The following is a 22786-nucleotide window of genomic DNA, read 5'->3' as shown; positions in this document are numbered from 1 at the left end:
GAGTACGAGCGGGTCTTCAGCAAACACCCCCTAGATTTTGGGCAGGTGAAAGGGGTTAAACATCAAATCCCCACGGGTGATCATCCCCCCGTTAAAGAGAGATACCGCCCTGTACCCCCCGCACAGTATCAGCGTGCCAAAGAAATGTTACGGGAAATGAAGGAGGCTGGGGTTATCAGAGATAGTTGTAGCCCCTGGGCAGCTCCACTAGTGCTCGTAAAGAAAAAGGATGGTACAATGAGAATGTGTGTAGATTACAGGCAAATTAACCGCATTACACATAAAGATGCTTATCCCCTACCCAGAATAGAGGAGTCACTAACAGCCTTAAAGTCAGCTAACTATTTCTCCACCTTGGATCTCACCAGTGGGTATTGGCAGGTTCCCGTGGCAGAGGCGGACAAGGAGAAGACTGCATTCACGACGCCGATGGGCCTCTGCGAGTTCAACTGCATGCCATTCGGGCTCTGCAACGCCCCAGGGACATTCCAACGGTTGATGGAGTGCTGCTTGGGCCACCACAACTTCGAAACCGTGCTGTTGTACCTGGATGACGTCATAGTCTACTCCAAGACTTATGAAGACCACCTGAAGCACTTAGCAGAAGTGTTCGAGTCTTTGTCAAAATATGGCCTGAAGATCAAGCCGTCCAAATGTCACCTCTTGAAGCCAAAGGTACAGTACCTGGGTCATGTGGTCAGCGCAGAAGGTGTGGCACCTGATCCGGAGAAAGTCACCGTAATCAAGGACTGGCCAAGACCCACCACGGTAAAGGAGGTGCGGCAGTTCCTTGGGCTGGTGGGCTACTACCGAAGGTTCATTGATGGTTTCACCAAGATAGCAGCGCCCCTTCAAGATCTCCTGGTGGGCCAACCAAAGCAGGCTAAGAAGCAGAGCCCTCCATTTGAATGGAGCAGCCAACTAGAAACCTCCTTTGTCCAGCTGAAAGGGGCTCTCACGGGAGAAGAAATTCTGGCCTACCCTGACTACAGCCAGCCGTTTGTACTGTATACAGACGCCAGCAACGTGGGCCTGGGAGCCGTTTTGTCCCAGGTGCAGGGAGGCAGGGAGAAGGTGATAGCGTACGCCAGTAGGAAGCTTCGGCCCACAGAAAGGAATCCAGAAAATTACAGTTCCTTCAAGCTGGAGTTCCTCGCTATTGTTTGGGCAGTGACTGAACGCTTCAAACACTATCTGGCGTCGGCCAAGTTCACCATCTTCACGGACAACAATCCGTTGACACACCTGGCAACAGCCAAGTTAGGGGCGTTGGAACAGCGATGGATGGCCCGGCTGTCTAACTTTGACTTTACCATCAAGTACCGGGCTGGCAAGAAGAATAACAATGCTGATGCGCTGTCCAGAATGCCTCACTTACCCGAATCTGGAGAAGACCTGGATGAACTCGAAGAGATAGAGTTACCGGCTTTCCATCATCAGGGCGTTTCCCAGTGTGAGCATGCTGTGGGAGTGAAGCGCTCGAGCCAACACGAGGTCCCGGTTAACCCATTACTCCACCATAATTGGGAAGAGACACAGAACGGTGACCCGGCGGTGCGACTGGTCAAAGAAAAGCTAGCACAAGCTGAGACTCATCTTGGTCCAGATGCTCCAGAAGAAGCCCAGCAGTTGTGGAAAGAGAGGGGACGACTGTTCACCTACCAAGGCAAGCTCTGCAAGAGACACGTCAACTGGCGAACAAATGAACTTGTCTGGCAGATCGTGGTTCCGCAGAGGGATGCTCCAATGGTCCTAGCAGCTTATCATGATAACGCAGGCCACTTTGGGTGGAAGAAGTTGGAGGCCCTACTCCGTGATCGGTTCTATTGGGTGCACATGAGAAAGGTGATCGAGAAGTGGTGCCGAGACTGTGGCCCGTGTAACCTGAGGCGGAAGGATGATGCCAGCCAAAGGTCTCCCCTACAGCCAATTGTTACGAAGCAGCCCCTGGAGTTGGTGGCCCTGGACCACGTGAAGTTAACACCAAGCCGGTCAGGCTATGTGTACGCCCTCACAATTGTGGACCATTACTCTCGTTTCCTGGTAGTAGTGCCTGTGAAGGACCAGACAGCCAGAACAGCAGCTAAAGCGTTCCAGGCATCCTTTTGCCGGCCTCACGGTTATCCGGAAAGGGTACTGACCGATCAAGGCCCTGCGTTCGAGGCGGAGGTGTTCCAAGAGTTTTGTAACATGTACGGTTGTAAGAAAATCAGAACAACACCGTACCACCCCCAAACCAATGGACTGTGCGAGAAAATGAACCATGTGGTTATTGATATGCTGAAGACTCTACCTCTGGAAGAAAGGAACCAATGGCCAGAGAAGCTGCCAGATCTGGTCGACCTGTACAACCATATCCCAGTAAATTCGACCAACTGCAGCCCCGCTTACCTGATGCGAGCCAGACCTGGCAGGTTGCCTGTAGACTTTGAGATGGGGACTGTGTCGCCTGAGGCGGTTCAAGAAATAGAGGATTGGGATACAGAACGGCAGCAGCAGTACCGTAAGGTCCAGGAATGCGTAGAGAGGAGCCTGTCTCAAGCCAGAACAAGACAAGAGCAGCAGTACAATCAAACGGCCCCAGCAACTCCCTTAGCACCTGGAGAACAAGTCCTCAAGAAGAAGCGGAGGACGCATAAATTGGATGATCAGTGGGAGAACGAGCCCTACACCATTATCCCCTCCAACTTTGACAACAGTAAGGTGTGCCTCATAAGCAAGGACGAAGGCAAGACTTGTCAAGCAATATCCAGAGACCGCCTGAAGACGTGCCCTGAGCGGTGCAAAGTTCAAAGGGAAGTGGAGGAAGTTCGAGAAGAAGGGGAAGAGATGATACAAACGATCCTCGGCAAATTCCCCAAGACTTGGACCCGCATAAATGGTGCCGTAGTGGTACCGGTCCTGACGTTCCCACAGTTGGTCGAGCCAGAAACAGAACAGGTTCCGGATCCACCCAAAGAACCGTCCGCCCCGACACGCGGTGACACGCCAGCAGTGGAACAGGAGGATCAACCCCCTGTCAGTGGTGAACCTGTCATACCCTTGGCGACTCCTAGACCACATAGGCAATCATCATGCATACCTATCGGGGTTAGGCCTACCGGTAGTGCTGAGATAGGAGACACACTAAGTAGTCAGGAACAAACACCAGAGCTACGCAGGTCTCAACGCAGCACTCGGGGACAACCCCCTCTAAGGTATAGGGAATCAACTATATAAAGAAAGAGTATTTATTAGAATGTAAATAGTTATGTGAAAAGTCTGTAATGTCGTGTACAAAATGTTTTTTTTTTGTGATCGCGAAATTGGACAATTGGGCCACTGGACTATGGGTGGCCAACACCTAAATTGTTTATAGTTAGCACCAGTGTGCTCAACACCCCTGAAGAAAAACCCGTCCGGCGTGCATAGAGTGGGGTCATCAATGCTCTGACGCACGCCCAGAGCCTACGTTGGGGGTTTGATCGCGGCGGGTCCCCCATGGAGCAGTGTAATGGACACCCGGCAGGGAGCCACACTGGACTCTTATAGTACTGTCTGAAGTTGTAACGTTAAAAATAATGTGCCTCCCATATTGGGATGAAATGTATGACATGTTATGTTTTGTTTCCACAGTCCGGGAGTACTGAATTTAACTAAGGGGGAGTGTGGCGCCCTAGGACCTGGTCGCCACAGCAGCATTGCCCTCCCAAAGGGTTAATGCTGAGCCTGGAGGTAATTGGGAGATCCATTGGCCAGCAGGTTTAACACCCAACACAGTTCTCCCTCCGGCCAGCAGGGGGAGCTCTGAACCTGGAATTCCAGGGAGCCTTCCTCTACCTGACCAGAGGGAGGAAGTGCAGCCAGTCTGAAGGGAGTAGTGAAAGTGAACAGACGCAGAGTGAGCTGTCCTGTGAATCTGGGGCCTAGAGCTGGAGCAGCTTGGCCCAGAGAAGCAGGAATAGCTGAGAGGCAGCAGAGAGACTCAGACATCGGAGTCTGTGGTTGCCAGGGTATAAAATCCGTCCCTGGTAGCCGAGTCCGAAGGGCAGGAGAGCTGCAAGCCCCTGGCCCAGAAAGATCCAAGGTACAGCTGCAGCATCAGGGCCCGGTGTGGACTCCAGCGGAGAAGCACCAGAGAGAGGGTCTGCGCAGCCACCTACAGAAAGAAGGGACGTGCCATCGGTCCCAGCAGCAAAGAGGGCCATTGCTGGATTCAGAGAAGCAGGGTCCTATCATCACAAAGCAAAGTACAGGAGTAGGCCTCATACTCAGCTGGCCAGAAAGATCATCCCAAGTACTTCCAGGCCGACCGGATCCCCATCACCACCTGTAACGGTCTCCCAGGACTGGACTGTTCCCAGAGTAAAAGAGGAAAAGGTAAAGAGACTGTTGTTTGTGCCTGGTTCTTTCCTCGCCTGTCGGCCCTGCACCGTGTTAGCCACACAACACCATAGACTTTCACGGGCACCAACGGTATCCCGGGGCATCGCTCCACCTGTGGGGAGCAGTACCATCATAGCTGTCATAACATCACCCCGGAGTTCTCCCATAACAGCGGCGGCTTAATAGCCGCATACCACAGGTGGCGTCACGAACATTAACTCTAACTCATCAGCCACATATTCAACTGACACCCACCAGGGCCACGGAGCCGGGCCCAGCCACCACTGACTACCACCGGACTAGTCCGGCCCGGCACCGGGTGTCCCATAGCCCTGGGGTGGGCGAGTCAACTTTTGGCGTCACGAACAGGATTTCGTGCCCGGTTCCACCGGGTACTGTGCGCCTGAATAATTGCGCTTTAAAGACTGTATTACTGCGTGTTTCACTGTTTGAAAACTGCCGCCGCCATTATCCTCACTGAGCGCAGGAAGAAGGGGGGCGTGCCTGACAAAGAGCGCGAAGGGAGCGCGCCATCAGAGCAGAGCGCTGTTAACCCCGCGCGACCCGGAAGGAAATTTGAAAAGTGAACGGAGCCTGGTAAGGTTCACTAAGGGGGAGGAAGATGTCCGACGCAGAGGGAGGGCAGGTGGCTGCCATAGCCCGAGACGCCGCAGCGCCCGCCGAAGCGATCCCTGTCGCCGTCGCCCCATCCCCCGCTGTAGCGCCGGTAATGCCGATCACCATGCCGTACATACCGGGCGCAGAATGGCTGCCGCAGTATTCCGGGGAGTCCCATACCTTGAGCGACTTCAGAGAAAGCCTGCACAGCTTATTCCGGGTGTATCCGCTGACTGAGAGCCAGAAGGTGGGCATATTAATGGGACAGCTAGCCGGCGCAGCCCAGCGTGAAGTGAAGTCCTGGCCTGATACAGATAAAGGGACAGTAACCCAGATACTGGCCAAGCTAAAGAGTACTTTTGACACCCGCACCGCAGCAGAGATAAAGATGAGATTCTTTGGGTGCAAGCAGCGGCCCACAGACAGCATAAGGGACTATGCCTTAAACCTGCAGGAGGCCCTGAAAGCGGTTAAACAAGTGGACCCAGAGAGTGTACGTGAAGAACACAAACTCCTAACTGAGCAGTTCATAGAGGGGCTCCTGTCAGATGCCCACAGGACCCAGCTGCGTATCATGGTCCTGCAGAACCCTGCTCTGGACTTTGCAAAGTTTAAGGACCAGGCCATCCGGGTACTGAGAGAATCTACACCGAATGACCCAGTGCCCCTCCGGCCTCTTGCTATCACGTACCCCGGGGTGGTGCCTGCAACACGAGCCACTGCAGGGGCTGAGGCGCAGTCCCTGGATAAGGATCCCACTGCAGAGCTCAGACAGCAGTTCCAGGAGCTGACCAAGACTGTAGCTGCCCTTGCCAAGATCGTGCAGTCCCTACAAGTGACCCCATCGCCTGCAAAAATCGAGTTGGCCTCCAGCCCAGATGACGTCCCATGGATGCGACAGAGGAGGGTTCCGCCGACCCGAGGCAGAGACACAGACCGGTATGATTCAACGGGACAACCGATCTGCCGCCGCTGCAGCCAGGCGGGCCACATTGCACGATACTGTCCTTTAAATGGGCCGAGCCTGGGGCCAGGAGCCGACCCCCAGGTGTAAGGAAGCCCGGCTCAACCCCCAGCCGCAGCAAGTATGTGGGAGGACGACCGGTCCTTCCTATTGTGCTGGATGGGATCCCTTTGAATGCCCTCCTGGATACTGGGTCCCAGGTAACGACCATCCCCTATAAACTGTACAAAAGATATTGGGCTGATTCAGACATTGACCATGGCCCAGATGATGATTTAACAATTGTGGCCAGTAATGGTCAGCCCTTACCTCAAATTGGGTATAAAGAAGTAACCATTAAAGTGGGGCGGGTGGAATTGCCATGTCAGGGGATGATAATTGTAGATATTGATCGCAAAGAATCTGACCCGCTGGTAACCATTGGTACAAATGTGATAGAAAATTGTATTGCCGAAGTGATAATTTTGTTGCAGCAGGCGTCTGAAACTGCCAGCTCCGGGCAGCAGCGTGCCCTACAGAGGGAGATCAGAGCCCTGATGAGGAGGCAGCAGGTGGAGCTGGCCGGAGGAGAAATTGGCAGTGTGAGGGTAAGTGACCCCCTACCCATTGCAATACCCCCAAGAAGTGAAATGTTGATATGGTGTCGGGCAGCAATAGGCCTCAAGGGTCAGGATTACCATGCCTTGGTAGAACCGGTGTATTCAGACAGTAGGCCTGGAGTCCTGATAGCCAGAGGGGTAGCAGACGTCCGCAAGGGGAGAGTGCCCATCCGTGTCCTGAATTGTGGGGAGGAGGAAGCCAAATTGCCCCGGTACGCCACTGTAGCAAAACTGTACACTGTCAGCAACAACACCATCAAAGCAGTGGAACCCTTGATCCCGTCCGACCAGGCGGAAGACAAGGGCTCCAAGGGGCAGCTGGAAGACTGGTGCCAAAACTTACATGTGGGCACCGACTCCACCCCCTCACACCAAAAGAATGGGGTTTACCGGGTGGTACAGGAGTACGAGCGGGTCTTCAGCAAACACCCCCTAGATTTTGGGCAGGTGAAAGGGGTTAAACATCAAATCCCCACGGGTGATCATCCCCCCGTTAAAGAGAGATACCGCCCTGTACCCCCCGCACAGTATCAGCGTGCCAAAGAAATGTTACGGGAAATGAAGGAGGCTGGGGTTATCAGAGATAGTTGTAGCCCCTGGGCAGCTCCACTAGTGCTCGTAAAGAAAAAGGATGGTACAATGAGAATGTGTGTAGATTACAGGCAAATTAACCGCATTACACATAAAGATGCTTATCCCCTACCCAGAATAGAGGAGTCACTAACAGCCTTAAAGTCAGCTAACTATTTCTCCACCTTGGATCTCACCAGTGGGTATTGGCAGGTTCCCGTGGCAGAGGCGGACAAGGAGAAGACTGCATTCACGACGCCGATGGGCCTCTGCGAGTTCAACTGCATGCCATTCGGGCTCTGCAACGCCCCAGGGACATTCCAACGGTTGATGGAGTGCTGCTTGGGCCACCACAACTTCGAAACCGTGCTGTTGTACCTGGATGACGTCATAGTCTACTCCAAGACTTATGAAGACCACCTGAAGCACTTAGCAGAAGTGTTCGAGTCTTTGTCAAAATATGGCCTGAAGATCAAGCCGTCCAAATGTCACCTCTTGAAGCCAAAGGTACAGTACCTGGGTCATGTGGTCAGCGCAGAAGGTGTGGCACCTGATCCGGAGAAAGTCACCGTAATCAAGGACTGGCCAAGACCCACCACGGTAAAGGAGGTGCGGCAGTTCCTTGGGCTGGTGGGCTACTACCGAAGGTTCATTGATGGTTTCACCAAGATAGCAGCGCCCCTTCAAGATCTCCTGGTGGGCCAACCAAAGCAGGCTAAGAAGCAGAGCCCTCCATTTGAATGGAGCAGCCAACTAGAAACCTCCTTTGTCCAGCTGAAAGGGGCTCTCACGGGAGAAGAAATTCTGGCCTACCCTGACTACAGCCAGCCGTTTGTACTGTATACAGACGCCAGCAACGTGGGCCTGGGAGCCGTTTTGTCCCAGGTGCAGGGAGGCAGGGAGAAGGTGATAGCGTACGCCAGTAGGAAGCTTCGGCCCACAGAAAGGAATCCAGAAAATTACAGTTCCTTCAAGCTGGAGTTCCTCGCTATTGTTTGGGCAGTGACTGAACGCTTCAAACACTATCTGGCGTCGGCCAAGTTCACCATCTTCACGGACAACAATCCGTTGACACACCTGGCAACAGCCAAGTTAGGGGCGTTGGAACAGCGATGGATGGCCCGGCTGTCTAACTTTGACTTTACCATCAAGTACCGGGCTGGCAAGAAGAATAACAATGCTGATGCGCTGTCCAGAATGCCTCACTTACCCGAATCTGGAGAAGACCTGGATGAACTCGAAGAGATAGAGTTACCGGCTTTCCATCATCAGGGCGTTTCCCAGTGTGAGCATGCTGTGGGAGTGAAGCGCTCGAGCCAACACGAGGTCCCGGTTAACCCATTACTCCACCATAATTGGGAAGAGACACAGAACGGTGACCCGGTGGTGCGACTGGTCAAAGAAAAGCTAGCACAAGCTGAGACTCATCTTGGTCCAGATGCTCCAGAAGAAGCCCAGCAGTTGTGGAAAGAGAGGGGACGACTGTTCACCTACCAAGGCAAGCTCTGCAAGAGACACGTCAACTGGCGAACAAATGAACTTGTCTGGCAGATCGTGGTTCCGCAGAGGGATGCTCCAATGGTCCTAGCAGCTTATCATGATAACGCAGGCCACTTTGGGTGGAAGAAGTTGGAGGCCCTACTCCGTGATCGGTTCTATTGGGTGCACATGAGAAAGGTGATCGAGAAGTGGTGCCGAGACTGTGGCCCGTGTAACCTGAGGCGGAAGGATGATGCCAGCCAAAGGTCTCCCCTACAGCCAATTGTTACGAAGCAGCCCCTGGAGTTGGTGGCCCTGGACCACGTGAAGTTAACACCAAGCCGGTCAGGCTATGTGTACGCCCTCACAATTGTGGACCATTACTCTCGTTTCCTGGTAGTAGTGCCTGTGAAGGACCAGACAGCCAGAACAGCAGCTAAAGCGTTCCAGGCATCCTTTTGCCGGCCTCACGGTTATCCGGAAAGGGTACTGACCGATCAAGGCCCTGCGTTCGAGGCGGAGGTGTTCCAAGAGTTTTGTAACATGTACGGTTGTAAGAAAATCAGAACAACACCGTACCACCCCCAAACCAATGGACTGTGCGAGAAAATGAACCATGTGGTTATTGATATGCTGAAGACTCTACCTCTGGAAGAAAGGAACCAATGGCCAGAGAAGCTGCCAGATCTGGTCGACCTGTACAACCATATCCCAGTAAATTCGACCAACTGCAGCCCCGCTTACCTGATGCGAGCCAGACCTGGCAGGTTGCCTGTAGACTTTGAGATGGGGACTGTGTCGCCTGAGGCGGTTCAAGAAATAGAGGATTGGGATACAGAACGGCAGCAGCAGTACCGTAAGGTCCAGGAATGCGTAGAGAGGAGCCTGTCTCAAGCCAGAACAAGACAAGAGCAGCAGTACAATCAAACGGCCCCAGCAACTCCCTTAGCACCTGGAGAACAAGTCCTCAAGAAGAAGCGGAGGACGCATAAATTGGATGATCAGTGGGAGAACGAGCCCTACACCATTATCCCCTCCAACTTTGACAACAGTAAGGTGTGCCTCATAAGCAAGGACGAAGGCAAGACTTGTCAAGCAATATCCAGAGACCGCCTGAAGACGTGCCCTGAGCGGTGCAAAGTTCAAAGGGAAGTGGAGGAAGTTCGAGAAGAAGGGGAAGAGATGATACAAACGATCCTCGGCAAATTCCCCAAGACTTGGACCCGCATAAATGGTGCCGTAGTGGTACCGGTCCTGACGTTCCCACAGTTGGTCGAGCCAGAAACAGAACAGGTTCCGGATCCACCCAAAGAACCGTCCGCCCCGACACGCGGTGACACGCCAGCAGTGGAACAGGAGGATCAACCCCCTGTCAGTGGTGAACCTGTCATACCCTTGGCGACTCCTAGACCACATAGGCAATCATCATGCATACCTATCGGGGTTAGGCCTACCGGTAGTGCTGAGATAGGAGACACACTAAGTAGTCAGGAACAAACACCAGAGCTACGCAGGTCTCAACGCAGCACTCGGGGACAACCCCCTCTAAGGTATAGGGAATCAACTATATAAAGAAAGAGTATTTATTAGAATGTAAATAGTTATGTGAAAAGTCTGTAATGTCGTGTACAAAATGTTTTTTTTTTGTGATCGCGAAATTGGACAATTGGGCCACTGGACTATGGGTGGCCAACACCTAAATTGTTTATAGTTAGCACCAGTGTGCTCAACACCCCTGAAGAAAAACCCGTCCGGCGTGCATAGAGTGGGGTCATCAATGCTCTGACGCACGCCCAGAGCCTACGTTGGGGGTTTGATCGCGGCGGGTCCCCCATGGAGCAGTGTAATGGACACCCGGCAGGGAGCCACACTGGACTCTTATAGTACTGTCTGAAGTTGTAACGTTAAAAATAATGTGCCTCCCATATTGGGATGAAATGTATGACATGTTATGTTTTGTTTCCACAGTCCGGGAGTACTGAATTTAACTAAGGGGGAGTGTGGCGCCCTAGGACCTGGTCGCCACAGCAGCATTGCCCTCCCAAAGGGTTAATGCTGAGCCTGGAGGTAATTGGGAGATCCATTGGCCAGCAGGTTTAACACCCAACACAGTTCTCCCTCCGGCCAGCAGGGGGAGCTCTGAACCTGGAATTCCAGGGAGCCTTCCTCTACCTGACCAGAGGGAGGAAGTGCAGCCAGTCTGAAGGGAGTAGTGAAAGTGAACAGACGCAGAGTGAGCTGTCCTGTGAATCTGGGGCCTAGAGCTGGAGCAGCTTGGCCCAGAGAAGCAGGAATAGCTGAGAGGCAGCAGAGAGACTCAGACATCGGAGTCTGTGGTTGCCAGGGTATAAAATCCGTCCCTGGTAGCCGAGTCCGAAGGGCAGGAGAGCTGCAAGCCCCTGGCCCAGAAAGATCCAAGGTACAGCTGCAGCATCAGGGCCCGGTGTGGACTCCAGCGGAGAAGCACCAGAGAGAGGGTCTGCGCAGCCACCTACAGAAAGAAGGGACGTGCCATCGGTCCCAGCAGCAAAGAGGGCCATTGCTGGATTCAGAGAAGCAGGGTCCTATCATCACAAAGCAAAGTACAGGAGTAGGCCTCATACTCAGCTGGCCAGAAAGATCATCCCAAGTACTTCCAGGCCGACCGGATCCCCATCACCACCTGTAACGGTCTCCCAGGACTGGACTGTTCCCAGAGTAAAAGAGGAAAAGGTAAAGAGACTGTTGTTTGTGCCTGGTTCTTTCCTCGCCTGTCGGCCCTGCACCGTGTTAGCCACACAACACCATAGACTTTCACGGGCACCAACGGTATCCCGGGGCATCGCTCCACCTGTGGGGAGCAGTACCATCATAGCTGTCATAACATCACCCCGGAGTTCTCCCATAACAGCGGCGGCTTAATAGCCGCATACCACAGGTGGCGTCACGAACATTAACTCTAACTCATCAGCCACATATTCAACTGACACCCACCAGGGCCACGGAGCCGGGCCCAGCCACCACTGACTACCACCGGACTAGTCCGGCCCGGCACCGGGTGTCCCATAGCCCTGGGGTGGGCGAGTCAACTTTTGGCGTCACGAACAGGATTTCGTGCCCGGTTCCACCGGGTACTGTGCGCCTGAATAATTGCGCTTTAAAGACTGTATTACTGCGTGTTTCACTGTTTGAAAACTGCCGCCGCCATTATCCTCACTGAGCGCAGGAAGAAGGGGGGCGTGCCTGACAAAGAGCGCGAAGGGAGCGCGCCATCAGAGCAGAGCGCTGTTAACCCCGCGCGACCCGGAAGGAAATTTGAAAAGTGAACGGAGCCTGGTAAGGTTCACTAAGGGGGAGGAAGATGTCCGACGCAGAGGGAGGGCAGGTGGCTGCCATAGCCCGAGACGCCGCAGCGCCCGCCGAAGCGATCCCTGTCGCCGTCGCCCCATCCCCCGCTGTAGCGCCGGTAATGCCGATCACCATGCCGTACATACCGGGCGCAGAATGGCTGCCGCAGTATTCCGGGGAGTCCCATACCTTGAGCGACTTCAGAGAAAGCCTGCACAGCTTATTCCGGGTGTATCCGCTGACTGAGAGCCAGAAGGTGGGCATATTAATGGGACAGCTAGCCGGCGCAGCCCAGCGTGAAGTGAAGTCCTGGCCTGATACAGATAAAGGGACAGTAACCCAGATACTGGCCAAGCTAAAGAGTACTTTTGACACCCGCACCGCAGCAGAGATAAAGATGAGATTCTTTGGGTGCAAGCAGCGGCCCACAGACAGCATAAGGGACTATGCCTTAAACCTGCAGGAGGCCCTGAAAGCGGTTAAACAAGTGGACCCAGAGAGTGTACGTGAAGAACACAAACTCCTAACTGAGCAGTTCATAGAGGGGCTCCTGTCAGATGCCCACAGGACCCAGCTGCGTATCATGGTCCTGCAGAACCCTGCTCTGGACTTTGCAAAGTTTAAGGACCAGGCCATCCGGGTACTGAGAGAATCTACACCGAATGACTCAGTGCCCCTCCGGCCTCTTGCTATCACGTACCCCGGGGTGGTGCCTGCAACACGAGCCACTGCAGGGGCTGAGGCGCAGTCCCTGGATAAGGATCCCACTGCAGAGCTCAGACAGCAGTTCCAGGAGCTGACCAAGACTGTAGCTGCCCTTGCCAAGATCGTGCAGTCCCTACAAGTGACCCCATCGCCTGCAAAAATCGAGTTGGCCTCCAGCCCAGATGACGTCCCATGGATGCGACAGAGGAGGGTTCCGCCGACCCGAGGCAGAGACACAGACCGGTATGATTCAACGGGACAACCGATCTGCCGCCGCTGCAGCCAGGCGGGCCACATTGCACGATACTGTCCTTTAAATGGGCCGAGCCTGGGGCCAGGAGCCGACCCCCAGGTGTAAGGAAGCCCGGCTCAACCCCCAGCCGCAGCAAGTATGTGGGAGGACGACCGGTCCTTCCTATTGTGCTGGATGGGATCCCTTTGAATGCCCTCCTGGATACTGGGTCCCAGGTAACGACCATCCCCTATAAACTGTACAAAAGATATTGGGCTGATTCAGACATTGACCATGGCCCAGATGATGATTTAACAATTGTGGCCAGTAATGGTCAGCCCTTACCTCAAATTGGGTATAAAGAAGTAACCATTAAAGTGGGGCGGGTGGAATTGCCATGTCAGGGGATGATAATTGTAGATATTGATCGCAAAGAATCTGACCCGCTGGTAACCATTGGTACAAATGTGATAGAAAATTGTATTGCCGAAGTGATAATTTTGTTGCAGCAGGCGTCTGAAACTGCCAGCTCCGGGCAGCAGCGTGCCCTACAGAGGGAGATCAGAGCCCTGATGAGGAGGCAGCAGGTGGAGCTGGCCGGAGGAGAAATTGGCAGTGTGAGGGTAAGTGACCCCCTACCCATTGCAATACCCCCAAGAAGTGAAATGTTGATATGGTGTCGGGCAGCAATAGGCCTCAAGGGTCAGGATTACCATGCCTTGGTAGAACCGGTGTATTCAGACAGTAGGCCTGGAGTCCTGATAGCCAGAGGGGTAGCAGACGTCCGCAAGGGGAGAGTGCCCATCCGTGTCCTGAATTGTGGGGAGGAGGAAGCCAAATTGCCCCGGTACGCCACTGTAGCAAAACTGTACACTGTCAGCAACAACACCATCAAAGCAGTGGAACCCTTGATCCCGTCCGACCAGGCGGAAGACAAGGGCTCCAAGGGGCAGCTGGAAGACTGGTGCCAAAACTTACATGTGGGCACCGACTCCACCCCCTCACACCAAAAGAATGGGGTTTACCGGGTGGTACAGGAGTACGAGCGGGTCTTCAGCAAACACCCCCTAGATTTTGGGCAGGTGAAAGGGGTTAAACATCAAATCCCCACGGGTGATCATCCCCCCGTTAAAGAGAGATACCGCCCTGTACCCCCCGCACAGTATCAGCGTGCCAAAGAAATGTTACGGGAAATGAAGGAGGCTGGGGTTATCAGAGATAGTTGTAGCCCCTGGGCAGCTCCACTAGTGCTCGTAAAGAAAAAGGATGGTACAATGAGAATGTGTGTAGATTACAGGCAAATTAACCGCATTACACATAAAGATGCTTATCCCCTACCCAGAATAGAGGAGTCACTAACAGCCTTAAAGTCAGCTAACTATTTCTCCACCTTGGATCTCACCAGTGGGTATTGGCAGGTTCCCGTGGCAGAGGCGGACAAGGAGAAGACTGCATTCACGACGCCGATGGGCCTCTGCGAGTTCAACTGCATGCCATTCGGGCTCTGCAACGCCCCAGGGACATTCCAACGGTTGATGGAGTGCTGCTTGGGCCACCACAACTTCGAAACCGTGCTGTTGTACCTGGATGACGTCATAGTCTACTCCAAGACTTATGAAGACCACCTGAAGCACTTAGCAGAAGTGTTCGAGTCTTTGTCAAAATATGGCCTGAAGATCAAGCCGTCCAAATGTCACCTCTTGAAGCCAAAGGTACAGTACCTGGGTCATGTGGTCAGCGCAGAAGGTGTGGCACCTGATCCGGAGAAAGTCACCGTAATCAAGGACTGGCCAAGACCCACCACGGTAAAGGAGGTGCGGCAGTTCCTTGGGCTGGTGGGCTACTACCGAAGGTTCATTGATGGTTTCACCAAGATAGCAGCGCCCCTTCAAGATCTCCTGGTGGGCCAACCAAAGCAGGCTAAGAAGCAGAGCCCTCCATTTGAATGGAGCAGCCAACTAGAAACCTCCTTTGTCCAGCTGAAAGGGGCTCTCACGGGAGAAGAAATTCTGGCCTACCCTGACTACAGCCAGCCGTTTGTACTGTATACAGACGCCAGCAACGTGGGCCTGGGAGCCGTTTTGTCCCAGGTGCAGGGAGGCAGGGAGAAGGTGATAGCGTACGCCAGTAGGAAGCTTCGGCCCACAGAAAGGAATCCAGAAAATTACAGTTCCTTCAAGCTGGAGTTCCTCGCTATTGTTTGGGCAGTGACTGAACGCTTCAAACACTATCTGGCGTCGGCCAAGTTCACCATCTTCACGGACAACAATCCGTTGACACACCTGGCAACAGCCAAGTTAGGGGCGTTGGAACAGCGATGGATGGCCCGGCTGTCTAACTTTGACTTTACCATCAAGTACCGGGCTGGCAAGAAGAATAACAATGCTGATGCGCTGTCCAGAATGCCTCACTTACCCGAATCTGGAGAAGACCTGGATGAACTCGAAGAGATAGAGTTACCGGCTTTCCATCATCAGGGCGTTTCCCAGTGTGAGCATGCTGTGGGAGTGAAGCGCTCGAGCCAACACGAGGTCCCGGTTAACCCATTACTCCACCATAATTGGGAAGAGACACAGAACGGTGACCCGGCGGTGCGACTGGTCAAAGAAAAGCTAGCACAAGCTGAGACTCATCTTGGTCCAGATGCTCCAGAAGAAGCCCAGCAGTTGTGGAAAGAGAGGGGACGACTGTTCACCTACCAAGGCAAGCTCTGCAAGAGACACGTCAACTGGCGAACAAATGAACTTGTCTGGCAGATCGTGGTTCCGCAGAGGGATGCTCCAATGGTCCTAGCAGCTTATCATGATAACGCAGGCCACTTTGGGTGGAAGAAGTTGGAGGCCCTACTCCGTGATCGGTTCTATTGGGTGCACATGAGAAAGGTGATCGAGAAGTGGTGCCGAGACTGTGGCCCGTGTAACCTGAGGCGGAAGGATGATGCCAGCCAAAGGTCTCCCCTACAGCCAATTGTTACGAAGCAGCCCCTGGAGTTGGTGGCCCTGGACCACGTGAAGTTAACACCAAGCCGGTCAGGCTATGTGTACGCCCTCACAATTGTGGACCATTACTCTCGTTTCCTGGTAGTAGTGCCTGTGAAGGACCAGACAGCCAGAACAGCAGCTAAAGCGTTCCAGGCATCCTTTTGCCGGCCTCACGGTTATCCGGAAAGGGTACTGACCGATCAAGGCCCTGCGTTCGAGGCGGAGGTGTTCCAAGAGTTTTGTAACATGTACGGTTGTAAGAAAATCAGAACAACACCGTACCACCCCCAAACCAATGGACTGTGCGAGAAAATGAACCATGTGGTTATTGATATGCTGAAGACTCTACCTCTGGAAGAAAGGAACCAATGGCCAGAGAAGCTGCCAGATCTGGTCGACCTGTACAACCATATCCCAGTAAATTCGACCAACTGCAGCCCCGCTTACCTGATGCGAGCCAGACCTGGCAGGTTGCCTGTAGACTTTGAGATGGGGACTGTGTCGCCTGAGGCGGTTCAAGAAATAGAGGATTGGGATACAGAACGGCAGCAGCAGTACCGTAAGGTCCAGGAATGCGTAGAGAGGAGCCTGTCTCAAGCCAGAACAAGACAAGAGCAGCAGTACAATCAAACGGCCCCAGCAACTCCCTTAGCACCTGGAGAACAAGTCCTCAAGAAGAAGCGGAGGACGCATAAATTGGATGATCAGTGGGAGAACGAGCCCTACACCATTATCCCCTCCAACTTTGACAACAGTAAGGTGTGCCTCATAAGCAAGGACGAAGGCAAGACTTGTCAAGCAATATCCAGAGACCGCCTGAAGACGTGCCCTGAGCGGTGCAAAGTTCAAAGGGAAGTGGAGGAAGTTCGAGAAGAAGGGGAAGAGATGATACAAACGATCCTCGGCAAATTCCCCAAGACTTGGACCCGCATAAATGGTGCCGTAGTGGTACCGGTCCTGACGTTCCCACAGTTGGTCGAGCCAGAAACAGAACAGGTTCCGGATCCACCCAAAGAACCGTCCGCCCCGACACGCGGTGACACGCCAGCAGTGGAACAGGAGGATCAACCCCCTGTCAGTGGTGAACCTGTCATACCCTTGGCGACTCCTAGACCACATAGGCAATCATCATGCATACCTATCGGGGTTAGGCCTACCGGTAGTGCTGAGATAGGAGACACACTAAGTAGTCAGGAACAAACACCAGAGCTACGCAGGTCTCAACGCAGCACTCGGGGACAACCCCCTCTAAGGTATAGGGAATCAACTATATAAAGAAAGAGTATTTATTAGAATGTAAATAGTTATGTGAAAAGTCTGTAATGTCGTGTACAAAATGTTTTTTTTTTGTGATCGCGAAATTGGACAATTGGGCCACTGGACTATGGGTGGCCAACACCTAAATTGTTTATAGTTAGCACCAGTGTGCTCAACACCCCTGAAGAAAAACCCGTCCGGCGTGCATAGAGTGGGGTCATCAATGCTCTGACGCACGCCCAGAGCCTACGTTGGGGGTTTGATCGCGGCGGGTCCCCCATGGAGCAGTGTAATGGACACCCGGCAGGGAGCCACACTGGACTCTTATAGTACTGTCTGAAGTTGTAACGTTAAAAATAATGTGCCTCCCATATTGGGATGAAATGTATGACATGTTATGTTTTGTTTCCACAGTCCGGGAGTACTGAATTTAACTAAGGGGGAGTGTGGCGCCCTAGGACCTGGTCGCCACAGCAGCATTGCCCTCCCAAAGGGTTAATGCTGAGCCTGGAGGTAATTGGGAGATCCATTGGCCAGCAGGTTTAACACCCAACACAGTTCTCCCTCCGGCCAGCAGGGGGAGCTCTGAACCTGGAATTCCAGGGAGCCTTCCTCTACCTGACCAGAGGGAGGAAGTGCAGCCAGTCTGAAGGGAGTAGTGAAAGTGAACAGACGCAGAGTGAGCTGTCCTGTGAATCTGGGGCCTAGAGCTGGAGCAGCTTGGCCCAGAGAAGCAGGAATAGCTGAGAGGCAGCAGAGAGACTCAGACATCGGAGTCTGTGGTTGCCAGGGTATAAAATCCGTCCCTGGTAGCCGAGTCCGAAGGGCAGGAGAGCTGCAAGCCCCTGGCCCAGAAAGATCCAAGGTACAGCTGCAGCATCAGGGCCCGGTGTGGACTCCAGCGGAGAAGCACCAGAGAGAGGGTCTGCGCAGCCACCTACAGAAAGAAGGGACGTGCCATCGGTCCCAGCAGCAAAGAGGGCCATTGCTGGATTCAGAGAAGCAGGGTCCTATCATCACAAAGCAAAGTACAGGAGTAGGCCTCATACTCAGCTGGCCAGAAAGATCATCCCAAGTACTTCCAGGCCGACCGGATCCCCATCACCACCTGTAACGGTCTCCCAGGACTGGACTGTTCCCAGAGTAAAAGAGGAAAAGGTAAAGAGACTGTTGTTTGTGCCTGGTTCTTTCCTCGCCTGTCGGCCCTGCACCGTGTTAGCCACACAACACCATAGACTTTCACGGGCACCAACGGTATCCCGGGGCATCGCTCCACCTGTGGGGAGCAGTACCATCATAGCTGTCATAACATCACCCCGGAGTTCTCCCATAACAGCGGCGGCTTAATAGCCGCATACCACAGGTGGCGTCACGAACATTAACTCTAACTCATCAGCCACATATTCAACTGACACCCACCAGGGCCACGGAGCCGGGCCCAGCCACCACTGACTACCACCGGACTAGTCCGGCCCGGCACCGGGTGTCCCATAGCCCTGGGGTGGGCGAGTCAACTTTTGGCGTCACGAACAGGATTTCGTGCCCGGTTCCACCGGGTACTGTGCGCCTGAATAATTGCGCTTTAAAGACTGTATTACTGCGTGTTTCACTGTTTGAAAACTGCCGCCGCCATTATCCTCACTGAGCGCAGGAAGAAGGGGGGCGTGCCTGACAAAGAGCGCGAAGGGAGCGCGCCATCAGAGCAGAGCGCTGTTAACCCCGCGCGACCCGGAAGGAAATTTGAAAAGTGAACGGAGCCTGGTAAGGTTCACTAAGGGGGAGGAAGATGTCCGACGCAGAGGGAGGGCAGGTGGCTGCCATAGCCCGAGACGCCGCAGCGCCCGCCGAAGCGATCCCTGTCGCCGTCGCCCCATCCCCCGCTGTAGCGCCGGTAATGCCGATCACCATGCCGTACATACCGGGCGCAGAATGGCTGCCGCAGTATTCCGGGGAGTCCCATACCTTGAGCGACTTCAGAGAAAGCCTGCACAGCTTATTCCGGGTGTATCCGCTGACTGAGAGCCAGAAGGTGGGCATATTAATGGGACAGCTAGCCGGCGCAGCCCAGCGTGAAGTGAAGTCCTGGCCTGATACAGATAAAGGGACAGTAACCCAGATACTGGCCAAGCTAAAGAGTACTTTTGACACCCGCACCGCAGCAGAGATAAAGATGAGATTCTTTGGGTGCAAGCAGCGGCCCACAGACAGCATAAGGGACTATGCCTTAAACCTGCAGGAGGCCCTGAAAGCGGTTAAACAAGTGGACCCAGAGAGTGTACGTGAAGAACACAAACTCCTAACTGAGCAGTTCATAGAGGGGCTCCTGTCAGATGCCCACAGGACCCAGCTGCGTATCATGGTCCTGCAGAACCCTGCTCTGGACTTTGCAAAGTTTAAGGACCAGGCCATCCGGGTACTGAGAGAATCTACACCGAATGACCCAGTGCCCCTCCGGCCTCTTGCTATCACGTACCCCGGGGTGGTGCCTGCAACACGAGCCACTGCAGGGGCTGAGGCGCAGTCCCTGGATAAGGATCCCACTGCAGAGCTCAGACAGCAGTTCCAGGAGCTGACCAAGACTGTAGCTGCCCTTGCCAAGATCGTGCAGTCCCTACAAGTGACCCCATCGCCTGCAAAAATCGAGTTGGCCTCCAGCCCAGATGACGTCCCATGGATGCGACAGAGGAGGGTTCCGCCGACCCGAGGCAGAGACACAGACCGGTATGATTCAACGGGACAACCGATCTGCCGCCGCTGCAGCCAGGCGGGCCACATTGCACGATACTGTCCTTTAAATGGGCCGAGCCTGGGGCCAGGAGCCGACCCCCAGGTGTAAGGAAGCCCGGCTCAACCCCCAGCCGCAGCAAGTATGTGGGAGGACGACCGGTCCTTCCTATTGTGCTGGATGGGATCCCTTTGAATGCCCTCCTGGATACTGGGTCCCAGGTAACGACCATCCCCTATAAACTGTACAAAAGATATTGGGCTGATTCAGACATTGACCATGGCCCAGATGATGATTTAACAATTGTGGCCAGTAATGGTCAGCCCTTACCTCAAATTGGGTATAAAGAAGTAACCATTAAAGTGGGGCGGGTGGAATTGCCATGTCAGGGGATGATAATTGTAGATATTGATCGCAAAGAATCTGACCCGCTGGTAACCATTGGTACAAATGTGATAGAAAATTGTATTGCCGAAGTGATAATTTTGTTGCAGCAGGCGTCTGAAACTGCCAGCTCCGGGCAGCAGCGTGCCCTACAGAGGGAGATCAGAGCCCTGATGAGGAGGCAGCAGGTGGAGCTGGCCGGAGGAGAAATTGGCAGTGTGAGGGTAAGTGACCCCCTACCCATTGCAATACCCCCAAGAAGTGAAATGTTGATATGGTGTCGGGCAGCAATAGGCCTCAAGGGTCAGGATTACCATGCCTTGGTAGAACCGGTGTATTCAGACAGTAGGCCTGGAGTCCTGATAGCCAGAGGGGTAGCAGACGTCCGCAAGGGGAGAGTGCCCATCCGTGTCCTGAATTGTGGGGAGGAGGAAGCCAAATTGCCCCGGTACGCCACTGTAGCAAAACTGTACACTGTCAGCAACAACACCATCAAAGCAGTGGAACCCTTGATCCCGTCCGACCAGGCGGAAGACAAGGGCTCCAAGGGGCAGCTGGAAGACTGGTGCCAAAACTTACATGTGGGCACCGACTCCACCCCCTCACACCAAAAGAATGGGGTTTACCGGGTGGTACAGGAGTACGAGCGGGTCTTCAGCAAACACCCCCTAGATTTTGGGCAGGTGAAAGGGGTTAAACATCAAATCCCCACGGGTGATCATCCCCCCGTTAAAGAGAGATACCGCCCTGTACCCCCCGCACAGTATCAGAGTGCCAAAGAAATGTTACGGGAAATGAAGGAGGCTGGGGTTATCAGAGATAGTTGTAGCCCCTGGGCAGCTCCACTAGTGCTCGTAAAGAAAAAGGATGGTACAATGAGAATGTGTGTAGATTACAGGCAAATTAACCGCATTACACATAAAGATGCTTATCCCCTACCCAGAATAGAGGAGTCACTAACAGCCTTAAAGTCAGCTAACTATTTCTCCACCTTGGATCTCACCAGTGGGTATTGGCAGGTTCCCGTGGCAGAGGCGGACAAGGAGAAGACTGCATTCACGACGCCGATGGGCCTCTGCGAGTTCAACTGCATGCCATTCGGGCTCTGCAACGCCCCAGGGACATTCCAACGGTTGATGGAGTGCTGCTTGGGCCACCACAACTTCGAAACCGTGCTGTTGTACCTGGATGACGTCATAGTCTACTCCAAGACTTATGAAGACCACCTGAAGCACTTAGCAGAAGTGTTCGAGTCTTTGTCAAAATATGGCCTGAAGATCAAGCCGTCCAAATGTCACCTCTTGAAGCCAAAGGTACAGTACCTGGGTCATGTGGTCAGCGCAGAAGGTGTGGCACCTGATCCGGAGAAAGTCACCGTAATCAAGGACTGGCCAAGACCCACCACGGTAAAGGAGGTGCGGCAGTTCCTTGGGCTGGTGGGCTACTACCGAAGGTTCATTGATGGTTTCACCAAGATAGCAGCGCCCCTTCAAGATCTCCTGGTGGGCCAACCAAAGCAGGCTAAGAAGCAGAGCCCTCCATTTGAATGGAGCAGCCAACTAGAAACCTCCTTTGTCCAGCTGAAAGGGGCTCTCACGGGAGAAGAAATTCTGGCCTACCCTGACTACAGCCAGCCGTTTGTACTGTATACAGACGCCAGCAACGTGGGCCTGGGAGCCGTTTTGTCCCAGGTGCAGGGAGGCAGGGAGAAGGTGATAGCGTACGCCAGTAGGAAGCTTCGGCCCACAGAAAGGAATCCAGAAAATTACAGTTCCTTCAAGCTGGAGTTCCTCGCTATTGTTTGGGCAGTGACTGAACGCTTCAAACACTATCTGGCGTCGGCCAAGTTCACCATCTTCACGGACAACAATCCGTTGACACACCTGGCAACAGCCAAGTTAGGGGCGTTGGAACAGCGATGGATGGCCCGGCTGTCTAACTTTGACTTTACCATCAAGTACCGGGCTGGCAAGAAGAATAACAATGCTGATGCGCTGTCCAGAATGCCTCACTTACCCGAATCTGGAGAAGACCTGGATGAACTCGAAGAGATAGAGTTACCGGCTTTCCATCATCAGGGCGTTTCCCAGTGTGAGCATGCTGTGGGAGTGAAGCGCTCGAGCCAACACGAGGTCCCGGTTAACCCATTACTCCACCATAATTGGGAAGAGACACAGAACGGTGACCCGGCGGTGCGACTGGTCAAAGAAAAGCTAGCACAAGCTGAGACTCATCTTGGTCCAGATGCTCCAGAAGAAGCCCAGCAGTTGTGGAAAGAGAGGGGACGACTGTTCACCTACCAAGGCAAGCTCTGCAAGAGACACGTCAACTGGCGAACAAATGAACTTGTCTGGCAGATCGTGGTTCCGCAGAGGGATGCTCCAATGGTCCTAGCAGCTTATCATGATAACGCAGGCCACTTTGGGTGGAAGAAGTTGGAGGCCCTACTCCGTGATCGGTTCTATTGGGTGCACATGAGAAAGGTGATCGAGAAGTGGTGCCGAGACTGTGGCCCGTGTAACCTGAGGCGGAAGGATGATGCCAGCCAAAGGTCTCCCCTACAGCCAATTGTTACGAAGC

The sequence above is a fragment of the Anomaloglossus baeobatrachus genome, chromosome 6 (assembly GCF_048569485.1).
Source record: "Anomaloglossus baeobatrachus isolate aAnoBae1 chromosome 6, aAnoBae1.hap1, whole genome shotgun sequence".
Classification (NCBI taxonomy): Eukaryota; Metazoa; Chordata; class Amphibia; order Anura; family Aromobatidae; genus Anomaloglossus; species Anomaloglossus baeobatrachus.
Note: the sequence above shows the minus strand (reverse complement) of the source record.